The sequence below is a fragment of the Neopelma chrysocephalum genome, unplaced genomic scaffold (assembly GCF_003984885.1).
Source record: "Neopelma chrysocephalum unplaced genomic scaffold, ASM398488v2 Primary Assembly neopelma1_299, whole genome shotgun sequence".
NCBI lineage: Eukaryota > Metazoa > Chordata > Aves > Passeriformes > Pipridae > Neopelma > Neopelma chrysocephalum.
Genome location: NW_020897961.1, coordinates 1,542,087 through 1,554,601, shown reverse-complemented (window position 1 = coordinate 1,554,601; position 12,515 = coordinate 1,542,087). Strand labels below are relative to the sequence as shown.

The window sequence follows — 12,515 nt, the reverse complement described above, 5'->3', positions numbered from 1 at the left end:
CTGTGCCGAGGGGTGCTGTGCCGAGGGGTGCTGTCCAGGGGGGTGCTGGGGAGCAGGGGCCCGGGAGGGCTCCTCGGGGGCCGGGGGCAGCGGCGCGGGCGGGGGCGGCGGGACGGGCAGCTCCGGGCGCGGGGCGAGCGCGGGGCTGGGGCAGCGAACCTCGGGCGGCTCGGGGTGAGGCTGGGCCAGCGGCTGCGCCGCCTGAGGGCAAGGGTCTTTAGGCACCACGGGCTCAAGGACGGGGTCTTTGCTGCTGTCCTGGCTCTTCTCTTGGCTCCTTTCTAATCCCGATATTTTGGGGACAGCCGGGCCCCGAGCACCAGGGTCGTCATTGTCAGCGGGCGGACCGACTCCTAACTCCTTATCTGCAACGACACAGAGACAGAAAGGGTTAAAACCAAGGTGGCAAAACCAGTCACACTCCGGGCAGTTCCATTGTTTTCGTCAAGAACCACCCATGACAACGTGAAACCAAATCAAACCCCTCTGCCTGTCCCCTCTTTCCAATAACCCTCCTCAGAACAAACCCCCTGGAAGAGAAGAGGGACCCTGTTTAGTGCTGCTGTTCTCTATCATTGTTACTCATCATCACTGACCTGCTGAGGGAACCAATGCCACCCGAGCTCTGGGCCTTATCACAGAAACATTAGGGTTGGAAAAGACCTTTAAGATCATCAATCACCAACCCAGCACCACCACCATGTTCACCACTAACCATGTCCTCAAGGGCCACATCCACATGTTTCTTGAACACTTCCAGGGATGATGACTCCACCACTGCCCTGGGCAGCCTGTGCCAGTATTGCCTGACCACTCTTTTAGTGAAGGAATTTTTCCCAATATCCAATCTAAACCTCCCCTGGTACAACTTGAGGCTGTGCCCTCTCATCCCATCCCTTGTTCCCTGGGAGCAGAGCCCGACACCCCCCTGGTTCCCCAGGGAGGGAGTTGCAGAGCCAGAAGGTCCCCCCTGAGCCTCCTTTTCTCCAGGCTGAGCCCTCCCCAGCTCCCTCAGACACTCAGACCCTTCAACATAACACAAGATCTAAATATTAAAACCCCGGCTCTTTTTGGTTGGCTGGTCATGGAATGACTTACTCCTATTTTCCAACTCTTTAATAATATTAATTAATTATTATAATGTTAACATTTGCTACAGTGGAGTTTTGCTCTTTGGGGCTCTACAGCAATTTCCCATTGGAATCACTCCCCAAACCTTCTGCCAGAGCATATCTGGTCCATGGCACCCCTTGGAATAAATTGAGGGAATGCTGCTGACCCAATACTGGAAAAGGTGATGTCTGAAGGAGAGGGGATCAGGAGCACCTTTTAGGGCTGTATCTCACAATAATTTGGAACAGCTGAACTTACACCTTCAGCAAATATGGAAGTGCAGCATACGGAAAACACAGAAGGTTTGAAGGGAGTTGGGACAAACCTATAATTAAAAAAGGATCCACTGTTCTAAAATAACCTTAAGACAGGAAAACTTTACTCCTTCTTCTGCCAGTTTCAAGGGGTAAAATGACTAAATGTGTAATAAAATACACATCCAGAGAAAATTGTTGACAGCTCCATTGTCCAAACCCTGAAGTAAAGGAGTGAAATAAAGAGGGAGGGGAGTGAACTCGCCCAGCCCGTAGCCCAGGCACACATGTTCTCCAACCATCATCACATCACTGGAGACAGCCTGGCAGATATGTGTCACAAACACAGCATCACTGGGGTTTCATTTAGTTAAGACATCAAAACAAACCCCGTCAGGCACCCTGTTACTGGTGGTTTACAGGTCCTGTGCAAAGGTAGCAGCAGAGGTTTTTCATACTTTGTAGACAGGAGATGGGGAAAAGAGGGTAAAGAGAGGCAAAAGGGAGGTTTAAGAGGATAAGAAAGAAGAAGGAAAGGGGAAAAAAGTAAGCAGACTTATTTGATGAGGACCTACTTATTTGATGAGGACCTACTTTAATCACTTCTGGAATATGTAACCTGTAACAGGCACAGAGGCTCCTCCACAAATTTGGATCAGAAGACTATGGAGGCAAGAGTGGGACTCGAGAGGGATAAAAATAATTACTGTGCCGTATGCTCAGGGTCTATCTCACTGCAATTAAAGTGCAGGTTCTAAATAAAGGAACTTCCCTTGCATTAATTGTTTAGATCAATCCTGTTTGATCAAACAATTTTAGAAATTAGACAGAGAGTGATTTGCACATGTGTGAATGCAGGTCCCCAAGGAGGAAAGAAGTGAGCACGTTTGTTCAGGAATAGGTGGATCTATGTTCTCAGTCCTTATAGGTGTAAGAGTTAAAAGTTTCTGTTTTGGTTTGGGGTTTTTTTAATACAATGGCATAATAATTAGGGCTTTGAGGGCTTAGCCTTGTCATTAGAAATCTCCTACTAGATGAATGAAGTAGGTGGTCTGGAAATCCTGCACAGGTGATACTTCCAAATCTACAGGGAACACCTTGCACTGAGTGCATTCATTAAATCCTTTCACTTGGTATTTTTAGCCCCTCTCATGTGTGGAACATTTATTCAGCACAGCTCTGTGCTGAGGATCTGCTCCTCATGCTCCTCCTCCGCAGGAGAAAAGGCTTGGGAATGCCACTGTCTCCTGGGGATCTTTTGCTGCTGCTCACATCTTCATTACACAGCACCCAAGTACCATTCCTGGGAGTCTGCACTTAGATGATAAGATGCTCTGTGTAGTGAGATAATGTTGTTCCAAATGTCTCACACCAAATGTGCCCGTGGTTTCTCCCTCTCCCTGTCTAACCCCCCTGCACCCACACAGTCCCCCAACGCAGGGTCAGCTGTCCAGGAGTCTCTCTAACCCCAGTAACCCAGTGCACACGTCCCTGCATGGGTGATAATTATGATGCATAAATCACAACTTTCTCATGCCACAGTATCTCTTTGGGGAGCTGAAATCTGCCCTCAGTGATGAACATCACCAGTTACAAGTACTTGGACTCCCAGTTCTCCCAGCACTCACTGATGGAGCACATTTTGTCTAAATGAGTGGCATCCTCAACCTCACCAGGGCTGCCCATGGCACTGACCAGGCTCCCCAGGGCAGTGGGCACGGCTCCAAACCTGCCAGAGCTCCAGGAGAGTTTGGAACACTCTCTGGGACAGGGTGGGGCTGTTGGGGTGTCTGTGCAGGGCCAGGAGCTGGACTGGATGATCCTTGTGGGTCCCTCCAGCTCAGGATATTCTGTGATTCTGTGTTTCATAAGGAGAGCTCGAGTCTTTATCAACAGCACTTCAGGGTTACGCAGACAAGATTAGGCTTTTTCTATCAGTACATCCTGACTAAGAGGCAGTATGAGAGCTATGGGGAAAAAAACCCTTTATGTCACTGTGACACAGACAAGCCAACCTTCTGAGTTTGTTTATCATCATAGGAATTCATCTCCACCCAAGAGCTAAGGAAGCACCAAGTGCACTTTCTTTGCTGGCAGCCTCCACACTCTGTTTTGGATGAAGTGGAATCACTGCATCGTTATTCAGGAGAGCAGGAACTGTGATGTAACTTCCATGGCCTCCCCCTCCCCACTGGGTTGAACCTGCATGCAGCAGCAGTCACTCTTTTACTGAAAAAGGAATAAAGCCACAATGTGATGCTGAGGACCGAGGAACATTGGCTTAGCTTGTCCCACCCACACAGGATATGCAGCTTCCATTGTCTTCCTTTCCTGTGCCACTTGATGTGTCTTACATTTCAAATTCCTCTGTTTTTCACTTAGCACAGGCAAATTGGGGATGTCTCAAGAGGAAGGACTCCCAGTAGCCTCCATGAAACCCTGCAGTGTGTGTGATTCTTACTGCATTGGCTCTATTACACTTCCCTGCAGAGCCACGGCTTTGTATAATAAGCACACATTATATGCAGCTTTCCATCGTTGCCTTTCTTCCTAATGTGCAAACCAGTAAAATTTGCCCCAAACTCCACGTTCTGGCTCCTTTGTACCATCTGGATGGTCCCAAAAAGCCAGAGGAAGGCCAGGGTGGCCAGTTGAAACATCACAGCCACAGATGATGCCCAGCTGTGCTTCTGCTGACACAAAGGCCCCATCAGAATTCGCCAAATTTGAAAATCCCAGAGATTCACTGATACAGAACACCCTCATTTTGCCTGGTCAAGTGTTGCTTGCAATGGGTTCACCATGTCTGGTTGCACAGGAGATGCCAAGAGCCAGCACAGGGCATTCCATGATGAGAGTTGAGGCCCCTGGGCAGTCTCAGTGGCAGCCAAGGACATGTGACCTGGGCATCCCTGCCCTGCCCTGCCAGGACCTGGGGAATGAAACCTCCTCAGGACACGTCCTGCTGTCAACTTACAGTGGCCAAGCTTTCTTTCTGAACATAAAATCATCCAACTTTTCCATGTCCAGGTCTGGAGTGTCATCCAGAAACTGGGCTGTATCATATCCTGTCACTCCTCCCTCTGCCTGCATCAGGATTCAGCCTCTCCACGTCTGGCCTGGGAGCCTTCAGGCATCTTCAGAGAGCTTTTCAGAAACAGCACTAAATTTTCCACTTTCCTGAGAGGAAAGTTTTGAATTAAGCTCAAAGACATTATTGCACAAGTAAGAAAATTACAGGAATTTTCAGTGTTTTCAGCATTATCTCTGGGACTGAGCATTCAGCCTACCAAAGAAAGATTTTATACCATTATTTAATTTAAAAATAGTATTAATTTTCTTTTTCTACTTTGCTAAGTTGAACTCTTCTCTTGAGAACACTGCCTCTGCTTCACTAAAGTTTTCTGCAAACTTCTTAATGCAAGATTAAAAACATATATCTTTCAAAAATAGAAAAACTCTTTTCTCCAGCTTTACCACGGACAAGTGTGGAGTTGGTGCAAACTGTCACAGCAAATACAAGCCCCTAGAAGATCTCTGGAGTCATGGAGTGCAGGAAAGATCTACCCCACAGACCACCAGCCCTGGGAGGTTCACCTCAGCAAGCACTTTACAAGGCCTGAAACAATTAATCAGGTTGAAGACCTTTCATCTTGATTAGACATTGGTCAGTGCAACACTGGGATGAACAGGGGCAGGTGGCAGGAGCTGTTGGGTGCACCAGCCAACAAGGACCACACAGGCCCCAGAGGGATTCAGCTGCTCCACTGGATACACATAATTTGCTAGAAACAATTTCTCATTTTTAGCACACAGTCATCTTTCATCCTAATTTCCAAGGACACTAACAAAGCATTTGATTATGCAAATGAAGAAGATGCCTTGGAAAGCACGGTTACTGCAGCTCTGTCATCTGCTGATAGCAATTACTCCCCAGTAAGCAGGTATTTAGTACAAGTGAACAGCAAGGCTGGTGACACACTTTGCACTTAATTATAAAACAAAGGAAATCATTCAGGACAAAAGATTTTGCTACCTCCTGTTAAATGTTTATCTTCTGCGTTCAAACGGATTTAATTGTCAACAATGAAGTTGCAGATCAGTGAAAAGAAGCACTCAGTGGGATTGCACAAGATGTTGACAATTCTTCAGTCATTGAGCTGCTTCTGGCCTTGATTTGAGAGTGCAGAGTCCTCCAATACTGCACATGAAATAATTTATTTCATCCAGCTCTTAAACAGAACATACTCCATAAATGTAAGTCCTATAGCCCGTACACTGGGAGTGCAATACTGACAGCCCTTATTTTTAAAAAAGCACTTTTTACTTAGTAAAAAGGAATGAGATAAAGCTTTCCAGAGGAAAGCAAAGTACAGAGCATCCAACCACCCCCCTCTCTCAGAAATCCTGGCATTTTGGTGAATAGGAAGGAGCTGCAGGCTCAGCATGACAGACCCTGGGAGACAGAAACACTGGGAGGACTCAATCCTGATTCAGTGCAGGGACACGACATGCACAGCCCAAGGTCTATTTCCAATAGGAAAAATCTCCTGACTTCCTAACCCTTCCAGTTCAGAATCAATAAATTACATCATTAACTACACAATCCTGAAGTATTTCATGGCCAGCTCAGGTGCTGACTGAAGGGGACTTCTCTCAAACGTCAGGAAAACTTCCCACATGGGAATTGCTGCTGACAAAGTCACTGGGGGATATTGTTTGATAGTAATGGGTTTGAGCTCAAAGGGTTTTTTACCTTCCTGTTTCAAGTCTGCATTTTTAATTAAAGAATTCGAGGTCTTGTCTTCACAGTATTTCTAAAGCACACCCAGATTCACCCAAATGAAGGCAACACCTTGTTAAGTCAGGCTGGTGGTCTGTGCTTCCCACCACCCACTGCACTGGCACGAGGCTTTTCCAACTCAGGTGTACAGCCCTTGGAGCCAGTGTATGAAAAGCCACCTGCCCAGCCCATGAGCTCTCATGCTGATCTCTGCTCAAAGACTGGCTTATACCCAAAAGCCCGAGATTTTCTGCCAAGATTCTCTAGAATTGTGGTAACAACCACGAGCTTGTTAGGTACCTAAATCTCAAGAGTCGTAGAATCCCAGAATGGTTTGGGTTGGAAGAGACCTGACAGCTCATCCCTGCCATGGGCAGGGACACCTTCCACTAGCCCAGGTTGCTCCAAGCCCCGTCCAACCTGGCCTTGGCCACTTCCAGGGATGGGGCAGCCACAGCTTCTCTGGGCAACCTGTGCCAGGGCCTCACCACCCTCACAATATCCCATCTAACCCTGCCTCTGGCAGTGGGAAGCTGTTCCCTCTTGTTCTGTCACTCCAGACCTTTGTCCAAAGTCCTTCTCTGCCTTCTGCAATCTTCTTTGGGCTATGCCAGAAACACCCTGTGACCCACCCAGTGGTGAGAGCATTTCAAACCTGCCCAGAGCAAATAACGTGGCTGTACAAGACAATAATCAATTAAAAAAGAAAGCACAGGAAGGCTTGATAATTTTCTCCAATTATCAACAGGGACATCACCTCAGCACAAGGTTAACCCCATCACAGGGCGAGGGAAGGCACATATAGTGGGTTTATCCAATATATTTGCCTTGGCCACGTAGCCACAATATTCCCTCAAATGCCCATGACATCTGCTCAGCCCGCTCAAATGTGACAGGATTACTTGAATGAGCCTGAACAAAACCAGCTTTCAAAAGCAGCTTGAAAAGTATCACTGATTGAATTTAGCCTGACAGCTCAGTTTAATATACCAAGGACAAAAAAGATCTGTGTGATATGTTTATACAGCAAAATAACACATCTATTCCCCGTGAGAGGTGTCATACCCCCAACTCACCAGCCACATACCCCTGGTTCCTTTGGGAATTTGTTCTTTAGAGCCAAGAATTTCTATTCTGATTTTAAAGGCATGATGCCAACATAAGCAGAGAGCTTAAAAACTCTTGCTAACACTAACATGAAGCTCAGCCTGACCAAGACAATTCCTACTTTTAACTACAACTATTTCAGCTCATTGGTGTTTACAGGGAAACTTTGTTGAGCTTACACATCCCAGCTCCCCCAGCAGGGTCACTTTACACTGTTCTCATGCTCGGCACTATTTTGCTCCTGTTTCCAGTGCTGCACAGAAAAATATGGGTATTATGGAATCACAGAATCACAGCACCATTAGGGCTGGAAAAGCCCTCTGAGATCATCGAGTCCAACCATTCCCCCAGCACTGCCAAGGCCACCACTGACCCACGTCCCCAAGTGCCACATCCACATGTCTGCTGAATCCCTCCAGGGGTGGTGATTCCACCACTGCCCTGGGCAGCTGTGCCAGGGCTTATCCAGCCATCTGCTCTAACACAGCACTGCTGAGGAAGAATTCTTCTGCTCTGGGTCATTTCAGTAAATGCAGATTTCACTGCTTCTGGCCAACAAAGTGTCTCATTAAATGTGTCAATTATAAGTGTCCAGTAATGCCCATCTCTCTGTAAATTGAATTTCTGGGCTAAACCACATCTCATGAATTTGGTTTGTTTTAAAAGGGGGGAAAAAAGAAGCTAATTTACTGAATTGGGTAAAATGTGTAACTGAATATCTTCCTATCATTTGTGTTTCATTCCTTTGACAACACAGGCACTAAAAGCTTTTCTTTGTATGTAAACATGAGACTGCACACCAAATTCTTCCTGCAAGGGACAGTAGTATAGGACTTAAATGACTTTATAGAAATTAAAATAGAAAAGAATACAAAATTGACAAAAAGGCATGGCAACAACAAGGACTCTTTGGCATGTTTTGTTCTTGCATCATTCTACAGCATTTTATACACAGGAGTGGGATATTCCACTGTATGGCAAGTCAGAAATGGAGAACTTTCTAGTTTTGAATGACAGCCATGACCATTGCTGTCTCCTGGATAATTCACTGTAGATATTGGGGCCTCTTCTGGTCCAAAGGTCTCCTGGTTGCCCTCTCTCCCCTCCATCACTGCTACAACAGGTTTCCTTGGTCCTGGTAACTTGTGCTCTTGACCATGTCTCTCCAAACCTGCTCTCCACATCATAAGCAGACACCAGTCAGACCACAGCCCTCCCAGTAACCAAACCTACAGAAACAGCTGAAGTATGACTATTTGCCCAAGTCACACCCATGTTCAGACAGCTGTGGAAGCTGGCAGGTCACACAGAGATGCTGTTTTCCATGTTCATGGCAACTGGAAAGGCTGTGCTGCCAACCAGCTCTGCTTTCACACGTGTCAGGTCAGCTGGTGGTTCCTGGCAGAGTAAATTTTGGTACAGCAAAGGGTCCCTTATATCCTAATTGCTTCACACAATGTGACACGTTTTGCTCCAATCAGCTGAACTACTCTCACTACGTTTATCTGTGACCTGAGGGGGTTTATTCCTTATAAATACATACAGCAGGACTCTGTGAAACAGGATTTCTGACAGGACTATTGACTCATTGAGCACTGTGCTTGCCCTCCAACAGACCTGGAGGGTCATGTCATGCCAACCAGGCACCTCCATGTGACCAAGAAAGTATTTTCCTTAAGCGCTCTGGATGATCACTTATACTGTGAACACAGGTCGGGCAGTGCCCATCATCTCAGGGTACCACTTTTACCACTGTTTCATCATTTTGCTGGAAGATTGACTCAAATGTCAGTGAGCACTGGCCATGGCAGTTTGCAGAAAATGCAATTTGGGACACTGTGGTTTTTTATTACCAACCTGAAAGCAAAATCCGAGTGAAGGTGCAAAGTCAGGGTGAAGGCACTTGTGAACTACCTGTTCACTGCTGAGGCAGATGTTGTCTTCAAGGAAGCTCTGACTCAAGTGTTTCTTCCCAGAGGTGTGGATAATCTCTGCACTGCCCATACAGACCACTAAAAAGACACTGAGTTGCTGTGGAAGTGCCTTTGCACATCAGCAGCAGCAGTGCTCACCTTAGTGTTTACTGACTGACCTGGCTGTAATGAAAACAGCAGAGCAGCAGGTCAGCAGCGCTTCTGTTATGACAGAGAAGCTGTCTGAGAAGCTGCCATGTGAACACATCCTAAACCACCCCGGCAGGAATGAACACAAACACCCCCAGCTCAGTGTCAGCTCAGCACCACACTCAAAAATCTAAATAAACATCCTCGGTGCCAAAATAAATGGTGAGCAACGAAGGCCAGATTAACGTCAGATCTGCCCCACACAAACCTCCACTGTCACTGTGGTGTGGTTAATGAGCTGGCAGGTCACAGGGCTGACACAACAGTGTCCTACAAGCAGAAAGGACACCAACATCGGGACAGCCCTGCCTGCTGCAGGGTGCTTTTGCAGCCCCAAACACAGGGATTTTCTACACAAACTGGAATCATTAGCCTGTGTATGATTCATAATACCATTTGTGCTCCTCACTTTTATTTTGATTCATGTTGTGCCTTGCTGCTGAGGCTAATTATTATCCAGCACTGGTGCATTCAAAGACTTCAGCCTCACACGCAGGATTTTGTGGTGTTGCCTCCGTGTCACAAGGAACTGTAATTCTAAAAGGATTAAAAGTTTACCAGCACAGTCATGTAAAGTAGAAAATGAATTGTTCACTCTTCTCATCTCTGTTTGGAAATTAGATTACGGGCTCCAAGTGAGCTGAAATACAGAATGAGGCAAATCTATGTGATTAGCTCACAGGTGGCCAGTGAGCCTTTCTGGGCTTCAAAGCCTGGCAGATTCCCATTAGCTGCAATAATAAAAGAATGTGTACTTATCCCTCAGCCCCAGCCCTGCCCTGTGCCAACACGGCTACCTGCTGTGCTAATCCTCAGAGCCAATATCATCATCCCCAATTGTTGGTTCATGAGTTTGCTCAGCTGTCGGTCGGGACACACGGTCTGTGTGGCACAGCAGAGCTCAGTCCTGCTTCCCCAGCACACCCCACAGCCACTTCCCAGCAGCGGGAGGGAACTGGGGTGCTCACCCCAGCCAGCCCCACGCTGTCAGCAGCTGTTTCCCAGCACTAAAAACAGCGTTGGTGCCATTAATCACGAGTGTTTCCTCTAAACAAACAAACACGGCTTCACCTTCATCTTCTCTCTGTGGAAGGCACCCCTGTGAGTGTCAGTGCAGCAGAACCCATCACACACCAGAGCAGAGACCAGCACAGACAGCAAATCCAGGGGTGGGCAGAAGGTCACAAGTGATGCAGAACATCAGTGGTCCATTTCATGTGGGATTTGCTCCTGACTCATCCCAGGTGCAGATGTGGTGGCACAATGGGAGCCCCGCACTCAGTCACAAGGGAAAACTCTTCAAGTCCTCCTGGCAAGAGGCTGGTTAATACAATGACCCTTGAGGGTTCCTTCCTCTAGCAAACTCACATCCTACCTGGTACAAGTGCAATAACTTTATTATTATTTCTATAAACGTCTAATAATCCTCTGAACCCCCCCTAAGCTCTTCACTGTAATATTATCTTGCCTCGGGGAGCTCTGCAACTCAACTTACAATTTCCTTTTCTTCCTTTCATAGAATCACAAAATCATTAAGGTTGGAAAAGCTCTCCAACATCATCAAGTCCAATGTTCAACCAAATACCCCTATGAGCACTAAACCACATCACGAAGTGCTCCTCTACTAATTTTTGGAACCCTTCCAGGGACAGTGACTCCACCACTGCCCTGGGCAGCCTGTGCCAGTGCTTGTCCACTCTTTCAGTGATGAAATATTTTCCTAACATCCAACCCGAACCTTCCCTGGAATGTGTTAGGCCGGGAAATGAGAAACCGTCTCCCTATTCCTACATCACAAACTCACCAGAATGTTTCATACTAACTTTATAATTTATATATCAAAAATTAACAATCCTGTTGAACAATGGTGCTGTGGACACCTTCCCACCCTGCCCTTCCCTGGCATGTTTTATAAGCCGGTCTAGGGAAGCAACTGGAATTCAAACTAACCTATTCCCTTTTCATTTCCCTTTTAATAAAAGCCTGAACCACCAAAGCTTGCTTCAAACAGCCCTGCTGCTGGAAGAAATACTTGGAAAACTGCCCCTATCCCTGAGCTGCAGGTCCCTAAAGCACCAACAGGCTCAGTGCTGGAGCTCTCAGCCTCCCCCAAGTTGTGCTCACATTCAACTGGACGTGAAGAGAGTCAGTTCCTGATTAAGCAGCAGCTGATGATTTGATTTGTGGATGAACACCCCACACACACCTGGGCTCACGGGCACCAGCTGCTGCAGGGATGGTGACGTGGCACTCGGGCTGTACCTGCTCGGGATCATCACGTCAGGTAATCGAGGGTGGCACTGACCTCCCCTGCTTGGTGTTACAGCCTCACACAGCCCAGGTTCTCCTTGTTCTGGGTCACCCAGCTGTCCTAGAGCTGGAGGTCGTGGTGACCACCCTCCCCAGGGCAGGACTGCACATGGTGCCAGTCACATCACAGAATCCCAGGATGGGTCAGGCTGGAAGAAACCCCAGTGGGTCACTGGTGCCACCTCCCTGCTCAGGTAGGGCCAGCCCAGAGCACAGGGCACAGGATTGTGTCCAGAGGGCTCTCGAATATCCCCAGGGAGGAGACTCCAGCCCCTCCCTGGGCAGCCTGTTCAGAGCTGGGTCACTGCCCAGGGAAGAAGTTCTTCCTCCTGTCCAGCTGGAGCTTCCTGGGCATCAGTTCCTGCCCGTTCCTCCTGTGCCATTGCTGGGCCCCCCGAGCAGAGCCTGCTCCATCCTCTGCCCCCTCCCTGCAGCCCCTGACACACAGTGGGAGGTCCCCTCTCAGGGTCTGCTCTGGAGGCTGAACAGCCCCAGCTCCCTCAGCCTTTCCTGCTCAGGGAGATGCTCCAGTGCCCACAGCTCTGCAAAGTGCCAGCAGGAGCTCGTGCTCCAAACCTTTCCAGCAAGGAACCAGACAACCTTCAGAAAAATGGCAGCCTGAACTCTGCAAAACTGCACACCAGGAATTCCCACTTTGTCTGAATAACTGGTGTGAAGATAGAAGAAAAAAGCCCATTCCAGAGGCAGCCTGGAATGCAAGACCCAAACCTCTTCCACCCAACACAGGTGGAGAACACTGAGAAAGGAGGTTTCGTTGCTCAACTTTCATTTTTATCTCAACAGCTGAACAACTCACATTTTACT

At 47.7% G+C, this 12,515-nt stretch overlaps 1 long non-coding RNA gene across 1 annotated transcript in view; it reads right to left on the bottom strand.

Annotated features, from left to right (window-relative positions):
* Positions 1-130: 130 nt before the first annotated feature.
* LOC113978232 overlaps positions 131-12,515 on the bottom strand; it is a 47,226-nt gene continuing 34,841 nt past the window's right edge. Inside the window, exon 3 of the long non-coding RNA XR_003537513.1 lies at positions 131-365. This is a non-coding gene — a long non-coding RNA (uncharacterized LOC113978232). The remainder of the gene's footprint in view (positions 366-12,515) is intronic.